Source organism: Manis javanica, chromosome 11, assembly GCF_040802235.1.
Source record: "Manis javanica isolate MJ-LG chromosome 11, MJ_LKY, whole genome shotgun sequence".
Lineage (NCBI taxonomy): Eukaryota > Metazoa > Chordata > Mammalia > Pholidota > Manidae > Manis > Manis javanica.
The window spans coordinates 106,459,783-106,479,808 of NC_133166.1; the positions used below are offsets into that span (position 1 = coordinate 106,459,783).

At 50.7% G+C, this 20,026-nt stretch overlaps 1 long non-coding RNA gene across 5 annotated transcripts in view; it reads left to right on the top strand.

Annotated features, from left to right (window-relative positions):
* Window positions 1–804: 804 nt before the first annotated feature.
* The window catches only part of LOC108388187 (uncharacterized), a 65,851-nt gene continuing 46,629 nt past the window's right edge, over window positions 805–20,026 (top strand). For 2 of the 5 annotated variants that reach the window (XR_012122992.1, XR_012122993.1), the window contains exon 1: window positions 2,995–10,938. This is a non-coding gene — a long non-coding RNA (uncharacterized lncRNA). Of the gene's footprint in view, window positions 1,993–2,994; window positions 10,939–20,026 lie in introns of those variants that run through there. The other 3 variants (XR_012122995.1, XR_012122994.1, XR_012122998.1) reach the window with 3 other exon arrangements.

Below are 20,026 nucleotides of genomic sequence, written 5' to 3' on the forward strand. Positions count from 1 at the left end.
TTAAGGGACACACAGGAGAAGCTGAGGCAGGCGGAGAGCCAGGGGCCGTTGCTCCCTGTGTGCGGCGTCCCCCGGATTATGGCCGCCAAGGACTCAGCACCATCCGCTGACTCAGTCGGCATTTATGAGGCCGTTAAGCTCGCTGGCCTTGGCACCCCGTTTCAGCAAATCCACGGCTGTCCAGCACAGACTGGCAGCTGGAACAGTTTAGAGAGAGGCCAGGAGAGCGGACGAGGAGGAAGTGAGGACATCCACTGTGGGCTGTTCTCTTGAGAAGTTGGAACGCAGAGATAATGGGGCAGCCGTTTGGTAACTTTGGGGAGAAGTGGTGTAAAGGTAGTTGTTTCTGTGTTACAGATGCAATCAACTCGAGTGTTTGCAGACAAGGTAGAAAGCTGGTGAGTGAGAATGAAGAGAGCAGCTCGCTTCTGCTTTGTGCAACATGCCACGTCACTTGAGGCCATGGCGGCCAGAGCCCCTGCCCCCTCCGGTGGCTGGGAGAGGGGCCCCTCCTGCAGGCAGCGCCCCCGCCTGTAGACACCCAGCTCCCTACGCTGCGTTTCCAGGGCGGGCGGGCAGGGCTACCGCAGGATGGGCTGTGGTAGATCTGCACCTCGCTCAGCATTCCTTTGGGTCGGACTGATTTAGGGTGAGAGTGGCTCCCCAGTTTCTTGGGCAGGAGCAGAAAAGAGATTTTCAGGTGAAATGCTTTTCTCACCTTGGTTCATGTGAATTAAACTCCAGAAGAAACCTCCCCGCCTCCAATGCTAAAGGGCTGGGCCGGGGTGGGCAGGAGGTGGGGAAGCTGCCCCTCTGCTAAGGGTGCCGGCAGAGTGGGACCAGCCTGGCCTGGGCCGGCCAGCACCTCGGGGCCCACAGGTCGGGGCGAGAGGGGAGGTCGCGTGAATACTCCCAGGAACGGGGAGTTTCTGCCTCAGGGCTCCTCAAGCTCACTGGAACCTATTTCATTGTTTTTACCCTTATGAAATGCTCTCAACAGCTGCAACAGAAAGAAGAAAGGAAGTGTTTAGTAATATTCAGAGAGTCATGGCCAGGACAAGTGGCCTGCATCATCCCTGCCGCAGGGGGAAGAGACGGGGCAGGGTGTCCTTACATCCCTCCCGTGTCTAGGGCGGCAGGACGCGTTTGGCGGTCACACCGGCCACGCGGGGTCCTGGTGAGGGGACGGACTTCCTGCCCTGAGTCCCCGCGGCCCTGGCCCTCCTGTGTGCCCCCCTCAGGGTTTATGATCGGGCCTGGAGACTTGAAGACTGGTAAGGAGGCCGGGCAATGCTGTGCTCCCAGGTAGATGTATTTGAAATTCCTTGAAAGTTTTCCAGGATGTACTTTGATGTGAGCATACGGACAGTAATGGAAACCATTATAACAGAAGGAAGTATTTATCTTTGTTTTTGAATTCATACTTAATATTGTTGTTGTTATTATCACAATGCTTCATACCTGGGTCCTAAGTCACCCCTGTGTGCACAAAGGGGACTCGCAGCCTCCCCAAGTAGCAGTTCCTATGTAGCTGTCATGGGGCCTCGTCCCTGGGTGGGGTTCGGGGGCTTGGTGAACTTGGATAGAGAAAAGATGGCATTTTCAGTCCCCACACCGTTGTTCCCTTGGAGATCGTGGTGACGGCAAAGCAGAGCAGAATTAGCTGTACCTGGACTGTCACCAGGAAGTCACACATGTTTGCAGACTGCACATCAAATTACAGAGTCAGCAGCTCTCCTGAAATGTGTGCAGACTTACCACCACTTTGAGAGAATGACAGTTATCTGACTGCTGCTGGGTCTTGTCAGCTAATACGTCGATAAAAAGGCACATACGTTACTACAGCAAATATATGTGTGAATAGTTTGACAGCTGTATTTCATAACTAGTTTTTTTCGCAGTTAACGCCTGTCTATTTTACCTTATTCTGAGGTTTTGCAAGGCCGCCGAGGGACACTGAGGTGCCAAGGGACACTGAGGCAACAAGGAAGGGTGAGAACGCCTGTATGTGCGCGACTCCTGGGGAGACTAGGAGCTACAGAGACCCGATCAGGGCGGGGCTGAGAGGCGGCTTGCAGTGAACCCAGGAGCTCCTGAAGCCCCTCGGGGACTGAGCTGGCTGCAGGGGCGGTCTCTGGAGGGAAGCGTGGAGGAGGGGAGAGAAGCAGGCGGTCATTTCCTGGGAGGGACCAGAACGAGTGCTGGGGCCTGAAACCACACGTGGGGGGGACAGAGTGTTGAAGGCTGGCTTCCTGTGCTGAGTCCTGGGGACTCAAGAAGGGACCAGAGGCAGCCTAGGAGGTCCGTAAGCTCACTTTTTAGAACACCTTTTATGGAGACGGCATATTCAGGGTCAATTTCCTTGAAAAAATTCATTGAGATGATAGAATGTTTAAAAACAGTTTTATTGATGTGTGCATTTTAAAGACAGTCTTATTGATGTGTAATCCCCATACAATAAATGCACGTATGTGGTGAGTTTCGGCATGTGTATACGCCGTGGAAACGTCACAGCCAGAACACTGAGCATCTCGCCCTCGGCACAGGTTCCTAGAGCCCCTGCCGCTTCTCCGCCCGGCACCTGCTCATCCACTCGTCAGACGGGGCCCTGGGCGGAATGGAGTCGCCCCGGGCACCCTTTTTGGTCCTGCTTATTTCACGAGCATAACGCATTTCACCCAGGTTCTTAGGAACCAAGGAAGGGTGAGGGGTCTTCTACTGCTCACCAAACGGGAGCAGGGGGGAGGATGTGTTGGGAATGTGATCTGAGCGTGGCCAGAGCGCCTTGCAGCCCAGACGCCCTTCCCGTCGACGCTCCATTGAGCGCGTTTAGAAATGATTTAGACCTGAGAGAGCTGGTGGCCACGAGCACTTCGCTGGGGAGCCTTTGCCACCACAGGCTTCCTAATAAGGTCTGTGGGCGCTGCAGGATGAGGCGTTAAGAAAGCATTCGGTGAGCCATCTGTTTTTCCCCACTGTCTCCTTGTTTGGAAGATAAGGGGCAAGATTATTTTCCAAGTTTCGTAAGTAGGAAATGAGGTATAACGAGTTTGGGAGAATTATTTCCCAAGATCGAAGTGAGTCAGGCGCAGGCTGGCGGCACACAGCCCCGCCGACCCCTAATGCTGGTCCTGCTGGTGGGCTGGGCTCATGGTTTTCAAAGAAAAGCACAGTGATTTCACTTTCACTTTTGTTCTTCTGTGGGTGGTGATAGAATTTTAAATTGGAGGAGTTAGTGTTTTCTTCTCCTTTCTTTTTAAAACTCTCCCCTTTCCACTCAGTAAACCCCAACACCTGTGCTGACGCGGTCCAGCTGAGCTCAACAACAGAACCGCGGTTCCGTGCAAGCCTCCTCCCTAGGCGCTGGGGAGACGCCGACCTGGGCACATCCTGGAAGGAGCTCCGAGGCAGAAGGACCGGGGAGAGCCGAATGGTATTTCCTTCCCTCTTTGGGGTCCTGAGAGGTCTGAGAACCTGGTGAAAGTTGTGGGTCCTCCCTCGCAGAAAAACATGGGTATGTGCACACACACAGGACTTTGCAATGACTCCGGGGTGTGTGGGCCCCCCACGCCCCCCAACGTGTGTCTGTAGGAGTGACCTCAGGGTGAGTATTTCTGGCACAGAAAGGAGTAATAGTGCCCTGAAAGAAGCACAAAGCCGGAGTCACTGCTGGAAAGAGGGGTTAGGGAGAGAGAAGATCCAGGTGGGTGGGAAGCAGGGGCGCTGGGGGTGGGTGGTGTCCTGAAGGACAGGCCTGCCGAGTGAGGGGCGGGGTATTCGTCTCCGGAAGGCGGTTCCAGGCCAAGTCAGAGTGGGAGCAGGAAAACTCCAGCGATCCAAGCAGCCCAGTTTGGCTGGAGGGAAATTGCATGACGGGGATTCTTGGGCAGCAAACACAGGGTCGTGCTGAGGACGCTGGGGCCGCGCTGAGTACCCCGCCTCTGCCCCCAGCAAAATGCTCTGTGACCGTGCGATCCCTTTCTAGGTCGGGGTCTTGGGGGTGTGAATATGTGAAGGACGTGTATTTATTGTAATGAATTAAGGAAGTTACAAAAAATGAGAAATTCTCAGATGTGATCTGACCTCCGTTGACAGCTGATCTGTTCTGCTCCGGCTTGTGAGCGTTCCCGTCACTCTCCCCACTCTGACCCACAGCCCCAGGTATGAGACAAGGCCCGCAGATTTACCACGATTTATATAATTCTTCTCTTTACATTCTTTATGTTTATTGAAGGCATAACAAACATCTTCCACAAATATTTTTCTTAATTTTTGAGGAATTTATTATTTCCTTAGGGTAGGTAGAGAGGAGGACTTATTGGGTCAATCTCTTGAACTTCTTTAGAAGATGAGTAGGCTCTCTATTGTTTTTTCATTAAAACAAAACTGGAGTATAGTTGATAAGTAGACCTACATTAGTCCACAGCCTTCTGAAGGGCTGTCTGCCTGCCATCTTACTTCCTTCTGTTATTTCATTAATTTTCTCTCAGTGTCCTTTGTCCCCTCCTTAGCCTGTTTCTTAAATGGTCGGCTCCCCAGACCCCCACCTCCTGGGCTCTCCTCCCTAAATACACTCTCTCCTCGATCGCCACTCACAATAAGCGAGCCTGTGTCAAACGCCTAATGTGGTCTCACCCTGACCCTGTCACGTGATGATCAATACCTTCGTTTTACAGATGTGGAAACCCGGAGAGGTAAGTCACTTTCCCAAGGGCATCGCCCCGAAGGCTGTCGGGGACCGTCCCACGTCCATGAGCCCAGGTCTGCATGTTCAGCTCCCACCCGCCCAAGCTCTCGAGCAGCGTGTCCTGTCACCCGGCACGCATTTCCGTCCGGGGTTTCCACTGGCGCCTCAAAGCCCTGTCACCGGAGCTCAGCTCTCCGCTGTCGTGTCCAGCCCTACCCAGTGTTAGGATGAGTCCCCAGTCCGCCCGTGACAGCTGTCTTTCTTCTACTCCCCCTGCCTCCCCCCGGTTTTGGCATGGATTTGATGTGGCCCATGATGTCCTCCCGGCCACGGGGAGGTCACTATTTGAGGACATGTAGTGTGACTTCCATGGTTCTCCTGCCTCCCACCATCCTCCTCACTACCGGCAAGCTGAGCTAACAGCTTTCCATGACTTGTCACGTTGCCGCCTCTCCTTGAAGATTTCCAGTGCCCCCCCGCCCCCCAGAGTACAGCTCCACTGTCCACGTGGCCCGCCGGTGCGCCACGATGACCGCCTCCCTCTCCTCGGGCCCTCCCTGCACCCGTGGCTTCCGCTCTGGCTTCCAAACCCAGGGAACCACGTGCAGCCAGGACCGGGGGGGTGGGGGGGGTCCGGGTCAGGTGGCCGAGGCCCCTTGGCCGGGCTCCCTTCTGCTTCCCCTGTGAGCTCCCCACCCCTAGGGTCCAGGCTGACTCCTGTCCTTCCAGCTCAGGCTGGGGTGGCAGGACCACGAGACCCCTTTCCTCCCTTCTCTGTCCTCACTGTCCCCTCCTGCAGGCTCCACTACTCCATGAAAAGTATCAAATTTTATTTTAATTGTCTGATTACCATTGCATCTTTCTGTTTCTTTGACTAAAAATTTGAGGGCAGAGCCTGAGTAATTTAATCATTTTAGGATTCCTGTGGACTCAGTAGATGCTTGGTGTTTGCTGAATAACCTGGGGTGTTTCCTGGCAGCCTCAGTGTGCCCGTGGGCATCCCACAGCCGTGTGTCTGCCGTAAGGGCCCCTGGACTTACCAGAGGTGGCCTTACAGGAATATAGCACCTAAGTCTGTGAGTAAGAATTCACTGGAATGTAGTGTTTTGAATTGTGAAACTACTGCCCGTTTTAATCAGATAGCTTTTGCTAGTGACTCTCCCCCATTGCTCCCCAAATTTAGTGGCTTAAAACAACTTTATGTTTAGCTTATGTTTCTGTGGTCAGATGACTCTGGTCTGGGCAGCTCAGCTGATGTCTTCTGGTCTGGCTGCATATCTAGAGTCAGATGACATCCAGATAACCCAGGAAGGGCTCGCTGATAGGTCTGTCTCTTGGCCAGCAAGCCTCGGTGCACCTCCATGCCGCCTCCCGAGCAGGCTAGCTCGGGCTTCTGCACACGTGGTGTTAGCGCCCCAGATGCAGCAAATGTAAACCCTCACAGGGGAATTAAAGCCACTGCTTGCAACTAAGACACAGGGATGGGGAAATAGCCTGCCCTCTGATGGGAAGGGCTGCTATATCACATTCAGGGGGGAGATTTTGGGGTCATTTTTACAAGGACCTGAATGCACCAGTCCCTGAATGCAGAAATTCAAGAGTATCTGATAGATACTAGGCACTTAACAGATAACCTGGATTTTTGGATAAACTATTGGCTGCGTGTACACGTTTATGCACTATACTTATTTTGCAAATAGGGCTGAAGCATGCCTGGGAGAAATTGTGCCCCTTTCCCAGTTCATCTTGTTTTTGGATTCTTGATACCCATGTTTAAGAGCATGTAAGTATCACAGAGCTATTAATCAGATGTTACCATCAATACCTCAGATGCAATTTTGGTAAAGGGAGCTATTGAAGGATACTGAATTCACTGAAGGATCGAATTAATTAAGAAGATGTTCAAAAGCCTGCTGTACTGGACTAGTGCCTGGCATGGGTAGAAAGCTGCAGAGAGATGGGTCTGCATTTTAGAAATATCTCATGCATGGAGCCATTCCATGTCTTTACCGCATTGTCATTTCCAAGCAGAATACCTAACTACTAGACTTATTTCCTATTTCTAAAGTTGTTTGCTTTTAAGTGGTTGGGTTCCAATCAAGTTGCTAACATGATTATCTTAGAGGCAAGCAGCTGGATTTGGGTCACGTAACAGTGGCAGAGACAGGCAGTGAGGCAAACGCTGCTGTCGTTGCTGCACACATTCATTTCTCTGGGGTTTACCCCTGGGAAAGGAATTGCTTGGTCATGATAATTCCATTTCATCTTTTGAAGAACTTTCAAAATGTTTTCCAAAGTGGGTGTACCATTTTCCATTCCCATCAGCAGTGTATAAGAATTCCAGATTTTTTCATATCCTTACAATACATGCTGTTATATGTCAGTTTGATTATAGCCAAAGATAGGTTTTATTAGAGCCATTTCTCAGATGAAGGTGCCAAGCAGTTGAGACTGTGGCAGGTACTCTGCGCCCTCAGACACCCCGAGTTCACCTGCCTGTGTCCCCACAGCACTTGGCCCCACCTCGCCTCATAAGTGAAAGAGGAAAACGTGGAAATTAACTTTTTTTCAGATACTTCAGTATTTTTTTCCTGAATTAGTTGGCAGTTGAATATTTTGTATAGTGGGTTTTTGTAAATGTCTGATAGTCCTTCTATTAAATATATGTTTGATTTAATTCTGCTTCCTCACCATCAAAATTTACATCCCGGGCAGATTTGTGTAGAGTGCAGGTGATCAAATGTGGTAAGCAACCAGTGAAATGTCCCCAAATTTCAGAATTTCTTTACTGTCAAGATGATAATTCTGAACCAGAAAGAAGTATAAACAAACAAACTCACGTGGAGAGGTTTGTTCCTGGCACTCACATCCATGACCTTGCCTAATACTCATCTTTAGATCTTTAAAAATTTAAGCACAGGTGCCCTGGCCTCATCCTAGACAAGTGAGTTGGACTCTTTATGGGTGGCTCCGGGGTGTCACTCACAAAAGCTCACAGGGTGCTTCTTAGGCTCAGCTGAGGTTGAGAACCAGTGGCTTATGTGGCCAAAATGACTGGCAGTATGACGATGTTCCTGAGAGAAGGGACTGGTGGGCCCACCCGGGCATCCGGTCTGATCACCCTCGGGTCTGTTGTGGAGGGTGGGTATGCAGGTAATACTGATGAGGGATTGCGTGAAGTGTTTGTTTCAAGTCTGTGAGCCCTTCTAGAAATAGTATTCCTATGTTGGGACTTCATTTCCCCTGCAACTTGTAATTTTTCCCCCATTTTTATGTTGTTTTGTATTTGTAACCAAAGTATATCCATGGCTTTATATCTTCTAGCTTTGTGTTCATTATATAGTGTGTGTATAGGACAGGCCAGAAGCATTCTCCCTTACACTATTTATATAACATAATTCTGTGCACATAATACAACTTAGAGCTCAGCTGGTGTGACCCTGTCATTATAGACGTGAACAACCTGAGGGCCAGAGGCTTGAAGGTCGGGGTCTTGCATAGCAAGGTCAGGACTAGAAATTGTAACCCTGGCCAACAGCTCTCTGTCCCAACCAGTTTGTATCCAGGCCACTGGTTATATATGTATGGAGGGATAGAATTGATAACAGAACTGTTATTGATTGTATCAGTTAAGATTCACTCCACTTGCTGTTTTGAACATATCAAACCTAGAGAAAAGTTGAAGGAATAATACAATGAACACCTGTTATCCCTTTTATCACGACTGACTGGTCACCATTTCGTTACATCAGCTTTCTCTCTCTGTTTCTCTCTGTTTTCTAAACCATTTCAAAGTAAGATGCAGACATGATGGCACTTTACATTTAAGTAACTCCTAAGATTGAGGATATTTTCTGTGTAACCATAGCATAATCATCACACTAAAGAAATTTAACATTGATAAGAGACTCTTATCTAGTGTACAGTCTATAGCATTTCCCCCAAGTATCCTGTTAATGTTCTTTTTAGCTTAAAAAAACCACCAAACCGAGGATGTCGTTGAAGTTCAGTGATCCCATCTAGTTTTCACGTCTTTCGTGTCCTTGAATCAAGAAGCCCGCCCGCCCTGCCCTTATTTTGGACTTTCCTGACTTGACGTTTGTGAAGAATCCAGAATAGCTATCCTGCCACATGTCCCTCAGCTTGTGGTTTCCTCGTGGGTAGATTCGGATCATACATTCCTGTTGAGAAACCACAGAGGTGATGTGGGGTCCGTCGGTGCGTCACGTCAGATGCCAGTACGAGGCCTGACCACTTGGCTTCGGGGCATTCGCCAGGTTTCTTCACTGCAGAGGTCACTGTCCCCTTTGTAATTAATAAATAATCTGTTGGAGGATTTTGTGTGAATAGAGTGTGTGTGAATAGCCTTTCCCCCAGTGACCTTCCTCCCCATGGTGGTCTCGTCCTGACCCTTGCTGGAACCGATTCTTCCTGCTGGTGGGGGCTGCAGATCGGTGGGGGTTTTCTGGTAGATCATTGCTTCTACAATTATTTATGGCAGGCTGGTTATCATAACCAAGTAAAGATAATTCAGGAATTTTCCGAACCTGCGAATTGCTGATACGCTTAAGTTAAGCATCTTGAGATGAGATTGCTCAGGTGGGCGTTCAATCCGAGGACAAGTGTCTCAGGCCAAGGGAGGTGCGGGGCACACAGGCGCCCACTCCGAGCAGGCAGTGCGGCCCCCCCCACCACAGAGATGGGACTTGGCTGCGGGACGGGGTGGCCGGGAAGCTGCCTGCCCGCAGAGCTGTGGCGCAGCACCCACCGTTCTCCCCTGGAAATGGGGGGCGCGGCCTGCAGGCAGCTCTGGAAGAAGACATTTCTGTGGTGCTGAGGCTCTTGGTTTGTAGTAGTTTGTAATGGCAGCCACAGGAAACTAATGCAAAGCTCAAGAGGGTTTTTTGTCTTGTTTTTAACACGGGAGAAGTGTTGGCTGGTTTGAGGGCCACTAGGAGAGAGTCTGGGGAGAGGGAAAGCGAGTAGGTGGCGGGGTGGCACTGGAGGCCTCGGGGCAGGGTCTGGCTTTAGAGGGGGCTGGAGAGTCCCACCACAGGAGCGGCAGGGGGGCCAGGAAGGGCAGTGTGGCGCGGTTCCTAGAGGCGATGGCGGCGACTTGAGCTGCCCCCTCCCACGGCCTTGACTTCCCAGTGATGCGAGAAGGGAGACTTCTGGTTGCGCCTGGGGACACAGGACTAGGGGATGGGTGCTTGCTGAGAGGGGGGAGGCGGTAGTTGGGGTTTGGGTCACCTGGATCATAACGGCAGCGCCGGGCGCCGCTTTGCTTAGGTGGAGCCCGCAGACAGAACTGCCTTGAAAGGCTGGACGATGCTCCTTGAACATTTGTTTTATCACCTTTTTCTGGGCACCGTCTTGCCGGCTGAAGATTCGGGGGCTCAAGTGTAAGTGAGTATGGATAACTCCAGAACATGAAGGAGAGACATGAGAATTCTGAGTGTGGGGAAAATAAGAGACATTTTTAGGCCTTCTGAAACCTAAAAAAAAAAAGTATGAACAAATAGAGAATATATCAGAATTTGGGATATAAAGAATTTCAATATGTAATGTGGATGGAAACTTTAGAAATGGATGTAGCTTTAATAAGGGGGGGGATTTGTCTATTTTGCTTATGGTTCAGAAGTGGTCATTCTGAACACCTGCCACATGGCCTAGGTTAATTTACCCACGTGGCCAATATCCCTTAAAGTTAATATTTTATTGGACTCGTCTGAGATACGTAAATGGAAAAACATACACACGTGGGAAGAATAGCTTGTGCTGGACGTCTTCTGCCTGCCCCCCGCCACCCTGCCCCCGCCCTCCCGCAGGGAGCCTGGCCTTACGCTTACACTGGCTGGGTTTGGCTAGTGGGGACCCAGCAATGGGGGGAAGGTAGAGAGGGAGGTTGGGCTGTTATTTCCTCAGCTCCCTCCTTGTGCCGTCACCTTGGCTTGGCTTCGTTCCTGAGTTGAAGGTCACCGCTCTTCTCTGCTTCTCAGAGTTCCAGAAACCACTCCCTTCCTGAAGCCCTTCGGGCCTAGGAACCAGCCCCGGGGAGGCTACTTCTCCTTTGGATTCCCTGCACCCTGTCTACCTGCACAGACCGCCTCTTTTCAACCCGGCTTGTGTTACCTGGACGGGAGAATGCCGTCTATATCCCAGGCTGGCACACTCTGAATTGATAGGAAACTTGGATTCCTTAGAATTTTCCAGAGTGTTCCACCCTGAGCATTACTAGTATACCACGGCTGGTAAGTACTCTGTGAGGAGCTGTACTGTTTTCACTCCCACTATTTTTCCAGGGAAAGCTCTTCTGATGACTATTAATATTTTTTTCTTTGTGTTTTCTCTTAAACCACCCTAAATCTCCTATCTTACGCTATTTGTTAAATCTACTTACTCTAAGTACTGTTGTAGATCACTTGTCTTGGTCATGAGTAAACAGAGCTGATTTAAAAATTCCAGCCCATATCGATACGAATGTTTTCTTTCTAAGGACTTCAGATAACAACACATGTCCCAAGATATTTGTATACTCGATCGCTCCTGCGGTACCTAAGCACCATGTCCTTCAAGTGCCTGTGGAAAGACGGCCTTACCTGATTTTTCTACCTTGATACAACCAGGAGCCCACAATTCTGATTATTAGTGCAGAGAGAAGTTCAAATTTTTTAAATTTAGGCTAAAAGTCCTCTGTATAGTCTTTACTGCTGAATAGCTTCCAGACATGTCACCTGTCAGGTTTTGCTAAATACAGGATATGTGTACGCAATTGTGAAACAGAATTCCATGCTGACGCTGGAATCTAAGAGATTTTTTTTTTCCTGTTTATCATTTTCAAATGAGAACCGTGCCATAAGGACATTTCCAAGGACACGACCAGAGCTTTGACTGGGCGTGACAGTCCCCAGACTTGGCTGTTTTGTGCCTGCGGTTGAGTCTGCAGCACTAAGCCTTGCCCAGCAGCCTCCTCTGCTCAGTGTGCAAAGCATGTGCGGTGAGCACTCCAGATAAACTGTACTGACATGTAAGTGTGAGGCTACCGGCTGGGGAGGCAGAATGCACACTGGGCGGGCATCAGCAAGGTCTCCATGCTCCTGGCAAAGGCGTATTTGGGAGACAACGGAATAGGGTTCAAACATCCGTACAACACCTGCTGTGTGCCAGGCACTGTTCTCCGATGCCTTCGTGTCTCTCGTTCTCATTTCCCATCACTGAAACTGAGGCCTCGAGGAGTTAAGCGCGGGTGAGGATCCGGACCTGACTCTTACCTGGTTGGTCTCCTTCCCAGGTGCTCCGCAGAGCACAGGGCTTGGCAATGGGACCTGGATTGGTGACCTGCTTTCTCCATTTACTGGCTGTGAGACTTCAGGACTGTCACTTGACTGGCCTCCCTATGGCTTTCCCTGTCTCCTCCGGGTGGACGGCCAGTGGGTTAAATGTGATCCTGTGCATGACTGCATGGAGCCCCTGGCCTCTCTGAAATAACCTCCTGGGCTGTTTCATTATCCTGCTTATTTCCTCTATAGCAGCACCCACCCTGGAGTTACCTTGCTGATTGCCTGGGTCTCCCTCTCTGGACACGGGATTCCTAAAGGCAGCCACTCGGCTGCTTTCTCTGCCCTGCCATCTCCTCAGCGGGCTCAGCACAGTCCCTGGCAAGCAGCGTGCCCTCTAGGAGTTGTCTCCCTACTTCCCCATCTACTGTCTCTTACATCTCCTCAGGCAGCGGCCGGCTTTATGTTGGGTCAGATCCAGCGGTTGCCTGTTTTTATATGATCTGTGAACTAAGAATGATGTTTGCATCTTTAAATGTTGAAAGAAATTCAAGGAATTTGTCATCTGTGCAAATTAACGCGCTCAGATTTCTGTGTACATGCATGAAATCTCACTGGCGCACAGCCACACCCACCCGTGTATGTGGCCCCTGTAGGTGCTTTCAGACCTCTCAGAGCTGATGGTTGCCGTGGCATCCGTGTGTACGGCAAAGCCTAAAATGTGCTATTTGGCTCTTGACAGAAAAAGTTTTCCCACTTGGTCCTGAAGGGGGAACAGATAGATTCTCTGCTTCCTTGCCTTCAGTCACTCATATTCGTATTTAGTCTCCTTCATTCAGACATTTATTTTTCAACAAATGTTTATTGAGCAGCCACTTCTCCCCCCACATAGGTCAAGGGGCTCAGCTCTGACCGTCCCCGTAGGAGGTGGAGGTGTGTCCAGAGCACGGGGTGTGGCCCCAGTGGGGGTGACTGAACTGATGTGAATCCGTCTGCACTGTGCCTCTTGCTGAAGGTGGTATATGGTGGCTGTCGAAAAGGAAGAGGCCACGAGCGTCTCATGGGGCTTGAACCCCAATGTCTGGCGTGATCAGCATGGATGCATGCGGGCCGGCTGTCCTCAGTACATGCATGATGTCTATGTCGGCATTTTCTAATCCGTTTCAGTCGGGACGCACCTGTTCACTTTGCGAGGCTCAGAAGCTCTGATCTGTGCGTTTGCGTCTCTAGCTTCACCTCGTGTTGTAGATACATCTAACACATCCGCGGACGCCCGTTTTCCTCCTCCACCATGGTTTCTGTTTCCTGTCCTCGGTCCGAGCTGTGGACCCTGTACCAGCTGAGGAGCCGTGAGGCATCACAGCAGGCAGCGTGCGCTGCGCGCCCAGAACAAGCCTCCCAGTGCTGTCACAGGCATTGTGAGTTTTAGTCTTTACTTTGGAAGATTTTCTTGCTGTTCCCTCTTTACAGGTGAACAAAGAGGCTCAGGGAGGTGATGCGATTGCCTGGGGGAGCGTCACTGCCGAGTCCTGGAGCCTGGACTTTGAACCCAGGACCTTTGTTTGATGAGCTCAGGTTCTTTCCTCTGGAACGGGGCTAAGCATAGCGGCATATTCTGCGCCCGGAACGCAGTGTGGGTAGAAAAAGTGCCTTCCTTGTCCTGTAGTGGCATTTTTGGTAACTCCCTAGGGTCCATCCTGAAGTGTCAGACCCCGTGGCATGCACCCCAGCCCACCCATTTTCTACTAAAGAGACTTGAAAGTCCGAACAGGCCAGAAACAGAATGAGGGATGAAAGACTGACAGATTTTCTGCTGGTATGGGCGTGTTACTTGGTAAAATTAAAACAACTTGACAACCTGGGATATTTCTTAACTCAAACCTTGATTGTCCAGAATATCAGAGGTCATACATGTAGCAGACCTGAGCAGACCAGCCATGCCCAAGGGGTCTGGCATGTTCATCATGTTACTAGAAAAAAAGGGCTGGTCAGTTTTAGGTATGGGGAGCGCTGAGGGCACGGAAGTGAAGAAGGCGACTGCCGCGGCCCTCCAAGCGGGGGGTCACCCAGAGCGCCAGCCCTGTCGTGGCACAGGTGCTCCCGGGGACTTGTTCGGGGGGCCTGTGGCAGGTCTTGCCTTTTCCTCTTTCCATTTTTGTTCAAGAAGTCCCCAACACTTCCGTCAGGACGGAAGAGACTGTGCCTTGTGTCATTTTGTGGCTACCCCTGGGCTGGGGAGGGAGCTCGATGCCGTGTTTCCGGACACTGGAGAAACTTTTTTAGGAAAGGATGTTGCAGCAAATGGTCCTAAATTAGGTTGGGTTTTTTATTAGGAGACCAAGACAGAGGCTTTTATTTTGAGAGAAACCAAGAGGACAGAGCTCCTGGCTCAGGCCAGGAGAGGACAAGAGAGTCCCCTCGATTGGATTTTTTTGAGACATTTCTGTTATTCAATGGTGATGTCTCAGTAAAAAGTCAAAGTAAAGATCATCTGAGCCTTTCTTGCCCATTAATGTTTTATGTATTTTAGTTTGTCCAAACCTATGTACATCCCTCAAACATGGAGCGCGACCTCGGAATATAAAGCGCACTTGATCTCAAATGATACCTGCAAGCATAGCTGTGACTAGGGCGCAGGCACAGTAGCCCGCGGGCCCTGGTGGGGTCGACGTGGGAATGTGTGGAATTTGCTAGTAGTTTTCAGGAAGTCGGGTATCCTTGTTAGGACAGTTTCCTGTCATAAAAAATTCTCTAATTTGGTTTTAAAATAGCAGCTTTAGATGTTGTTTTTGACTCAGAAATCTGTAGGAAATCTAAAACTTCATGAGTTTTTTTTAAATTTCTTTTTTCGGGGGACGGGGAAGAAATTTCCATATTTTCCACGGACAAGAAATGGGGTGTTTCTATTCCTGGTGAAATGATGCCCACGGGAAGGAGCCGTGACGTGAGAGGTAGGCAGTACCGCCTCTGCGGACCGGGCACACATGCGGGGACCGTCCTGACCCGCCGCTTCCCGCAGCTCCGGGCCAGAGCGCCGGTCCCCCGCGGGCCTCGGGCTGTGATCCGTGGCCATCACTTTTCTTCCCGAAGCTCCTTGGCTTTTACCATGTGATAAGCTTTCACTTAGAGCTAAACCATCTTGGTGAGATGGAGCGAAGACCTCTTTTTATACATAAAAAGTAGTTTGTCCTTAGTTCTTTTAGGTAAAGTATCAGGAAAATAAATGCTTTGCAGAAGTCTTTTCAGTGTGAGTGGCCAAGTTCAATATTGAAGACTCAAAACCTAATCAGATTTCTTTAAAAAAATGCGAAAGGCCTTCCAGGGGCTGGGGGTGCAGCACCTGTGGGAAGAGGAGGCAGGGGTGGGGGCAGGGGGCTGCCCCAGGAGGGGGCAGGAGCCGATGCCCCCCCGGAGCCGGTGGTCAGGAGACCATGTTCTCAGGATCTGACAGCCCAGTCTCCTTCTCCTACTCTTTTTCCCCTTTTAATTGTGGTAAAACGTATATGACACAATTCACAATTTAACATCTTAAAGTGTGCAGTCCAGTGGCCTTTAGTGCATTCACAGTGCCATGCCGACGGCACCAGCCCCCTGTTCCAGAGCACGTCCACCGCCCTGGACGGAGGCCCTGCCCCCGTTAGGCCCTCGCCCCCCTTCTCCTCTCCCAGCCCTGCTGTCGGGCATTCCGTGCAGATGGAGTCTCGCAGGACGTGGCCCCTCAGGAGACCCACCCAGCTGTGTCTTTCACTCAACGTGATGTTTCCAAGGCTCCCCCCTCTTGTGGCCTCTGCCAGGACTCCATGCCTTTTTACGGCCAGGTAATACTCCACCATGTGGACGTATTGCAGTTCATTGATCCATTCATCTATGAAGGGATGTTCTGGTTGTTTCCACCTCTGGCCGTTGAGAATGACGCTGCTGTGAACATTCACTTACAAGTTAGTAGAAAGACTTGTCTTCAGTTTTCTGGGTATATATCTGGGAGTGGATTTACTGGGTCATAGGATAATTCTGTGTTTAACTTGCTGAGAAACTGTCAGACTGTCTTTCTCTTGCCTTCTAAGTGCTTTTCTAAAAACAGAAATTCACCACAAAATTGATACTCCAAAGTCAATTATGGGATGGATCAAAGAATAATTATAGTTCTAGACTGAATATTAACAGCCTAAGAGGTTTCTTTGAGGCCTAACTTCATTCAGAATACTTCAGTAAATGGGAAAACACCGGCCACTTACCATATTTATTTACTTCCTGCCGTAATTTGGCTTTTTCCTAAAACATGCAGCCTTTTATAAAATTCAGTATCTCTGAAGAGGATGTTTATAAATAGATTATACTGTCACTGTCCACTTTAGTTTTATACTTTTTCTGGGTCAGATAGAAGCTCTCTAATCTCTTGTGATTTGCTTAAATGTAGAGTAATCCAAGGGAAAATCTGAGGGATTTAAAAAATTTTTGTTTTTTGTCTTATGATGTTGACTTTTGCTTGAACTTCATAGTTGCCTAGGGCAGGGTAAAGAGAAATTAAACAACTACAGATAATGCTGATAATTCCCCAACATCAGATTGGCTGGTGCCAGTGAGGGTTGGACTAGCTGGTGGCCCTTGGGAGGGTCCAGCCCTCCCTGCCTCCGCAGCCCCGGGCCCTCACTGCCTCGCAGGAGGCCCAGCCTGCCCGGTGCCCCCTGGATTTGGGGAAATTGCTCAGAAGGCCCTTCTCCGAGAGAGGTCTGCTCTCACCCAGGGCTAACATCCAATAGACTTAACAATCAATATGGCACAGGCATTAACTGGTCTGCACAGAGGACAGGCCGTGCTTTAATGCAGAAGGTTCTGGAGGCCCCTGTGGGTCGGGCTCAAGGCTGTCATTGCTGGGACACGGGATGGCCTCAGGGGCAGGGCCCTGGGGGAGGTGGTAGAATAGTGACGATTTACCAACTGATACGGAAGTGTTCCTAATAGTTTAACAACCAGTGTGGCTGTAATACTAGAATTCTAAGACTAGAGACGACTGATATTTCCCTTCCTACCATCCCTCAGCAGGTGTCTTCAGGGCCACAGCTCTGCTGGGTCGCCCCACGGTCTTTCCCCAGGGAGTGGTCCCCACCTCTGCGGGAGGAGGCATTCCTGTCGGCGCAGCTCCGCCTCTGACCCCGGAGATGGCTGTTCTCCCTGAACCCGCCTAGGAAGGCCCCCACCCTGACCGCAGCACTTTCCTGCGGGCGCCAGGAGTCCCCTGCTCTGTGTGTGTCACTGGATATGGCCTTAGGCTTTTTTCCTAAATGCCCAGTTGCACTTGGTTATCAACCTGTTTAATAACCATCAGTGTTTTCCCAGTGCATAAACAGAACGCCCCCCCCCCTCCGCCCCACCGACCCTGGAGAAAAATAACACACACGGAACTTTAGGACAGCATCCCAAGCAGGCCTCAGCACCCCTCCGAACCTCTTTTTAATTACGATTCCTCGTCCCCACACCCAGGAGCACATATTCCCCCCAGTGCAGCTCACACCCACCATCTCCGTCTCATGACCCCCCACCCTGTGTTGTCCTTTGCTAAGATCCTATCGCGCTCTCAGGTTGCTGCAGGGTCACGCCCTTTCCTCTTTTGTAATTCGTGGACAGGGCGTGTGGCCTAAGCTGAGCAGCCAGCCTGTTTTCAGGGTTGATGTGGTACTTGGAGGACTGTGACATCAGCTCCACGCCTGGCTGTGCCTGCAGGTGCCATGGCCATTAATTCCAGGACGCGGAGAAACCTATCTGGAGCAGACTCAGCACGGGAGCGGGGCCAGGAGGCTGAGGCCTGGGAGAAAGGGCTCTGCTGGCATCGGCCGGGCTCTGGGCTCGGTCCTGGGATTTCTCTGCCGTAATAAATTCTTTTTTTTTTTTTTTTGCTTCAATTAATTTGAATTGGATTTTTGTCACTTATGAGAACGAGATGGCCTATCTTTCGAGGCACAGGCCGCATGCCAGCTCCTTTGTCCCTGGCTCCCCATCTGCATGAGTGACTCTGCCTGGGGCGGGCTGTTGTGCCCATGCTTCATCCTGGGCATTTCTGTATACATACATGTCATCACACAGGAGTCTGGGTATCACCCTTGTGTCTTACGCATCGTTCAAGGGATTTTCCAGGGAGTCATTTTGAGTACACTTCCGTCTGGCCTCTTTGCTGACTTTAGACCTTACACTTTCCTAAAATCAGTTTAGGGCCTGAGGCATAAATCTCACTTGAAAGTTTCTTAAGAAAGCAGGACAGTCAAGTCAGAGGATGCCTGTGGCCCCAGTGGCTCAGACGAACATGAGATGAGGCTGTTGGCTTGCACTTGGGGCCAGGGGCGTCTGGAAACAGATTTTCATGGGTGCTCGCCACCTAGAGGCATTCAGGGGGCGAGGTGGCCGAGGAAGCCACAGAGCACCATTCACTACTGGCCTGGTCCCCTTTGTGGAATGGACTGGGCTATTTGTATTTTTTCAAATTTTTTATATTATATATTTTAAATATAATATTTATATACTATACATGTAACTTATAGTATATCATTTTGTTTCTCTCTTTAAAATATTTCCCTTGAATTCACTCAAGCCGGATGCTGAGATGATGTCTGGGCTGACTTCACGAGGGAATTCTGGTCTGGGAACAGGTCTGGGGGTCGGAGCTGTGAGTCTGCGTGTGCTCAGCAAGGGGAGGCGTGTCAGGACAGAGAGAGGGCGGCGAGGGCAGCCTGGGCACACTGACGTTTCTGGGGCCGGGAAGGGTCCAGAAAGGGATTTAAAAAGAAAATACAATCACTAGTTCAAAAACGTATCTGCACCCCACGTGCTCATTACAGCATTGTTTACAGTTGCCAAGATGTGGAAGCAGCCTAAGTGTCCATCAGTAGATGAATGAATAAAGAAGTGGTACATACATACAATGGAATATTATTCAGACATAAAAATAAAAATACTGCCATTTGCTACGACGTGGATGGACCTAGAGGGTATTATGCTCTGTGAAGTAAGTCAGATGGAGAAAGACAAATGCCACATGATTACATGTTATGGGGAATCTAAAGAACAAAACAAATGAAAGAACAAAAACCCCACAGAAATGGACACATAAACCCGGGGAGCAGGCTGGTGGTTGCCAGGGTGGGGCGGGGTGTTTGATGACTTGATCTGGGTGGTACATGAGTGTACACACATGTCAAAATTCACTAGGCTGGGCACTATGATTTGTGCATTTTGTTGTATGTTCCTCAGTAAAAAATCAAAAAGGAATCTAAACAGGCATGAGCCTGGAACGTGAGTTGGAGGCCAAGGAAGACGGTGGTCACGGGTGGTGCTGCAGCAGGAGGCACTGCTGTCTCAGCAGGTCGGAGGCGGCTCAGGGTGGCCTCTGGACGCAGCCATTTCTCCAGCTCGCTGGCCAGGCAGCAGCGTGGGGCTGAGGTTCGGCTGCAGGGTGAGGAGGGGAAACAGGAGGCTCCCTTTGTTCTCCTGGAGAGCGTGGCCGGGTACTAGAGGGCTGAGAGCTCGGGGAACGCTTCAGAGGGCAGCAGAAGGGGGATTCCTGAACCCGTTTTTATGCTGAAGGGGAGCGGCAGTGAAGAGGGGGAGACTGGAAATATCGGGGCCCACTGGGGGGATGGCTGATGGGGCGGGGCTCTGCAGGCCGGGCCAGCGCTTCCCCCTGGACAGGAGGCAGGAGGCGGACGAAGGGTGGGTGCGCTGCTCGTCCAGGGGCTTCGCCCCTCTGTCCTTGGCCCTGTGCAGCACGGCGCCTGGCTCACAGCAAGGCCTTTGGGCAAAGGTGGGGGCAGCAGGTAAGGCTGGGCTGCAGGCAGGAGGGAGAGTCGAATTCCGGGCTTTGCCTGTTGAAGAGATGGCAAGACCGATGCTGAAGGTGCTGGAGGCAGTGCTGAGGGATTGGCGATGGGGCTGCGGATTGGGGGCACCTGCTGAAGGAGGTGGAAGAGGGGGCGGGGCAGCAGCTGTGCAGCAGGGCCCCCCCCCAGACCAGGGAGCATGAAACGGGAAGCCAAGCCCCCAGGCAGGGGTGTCTTCTCCAGCAGCACCCAGC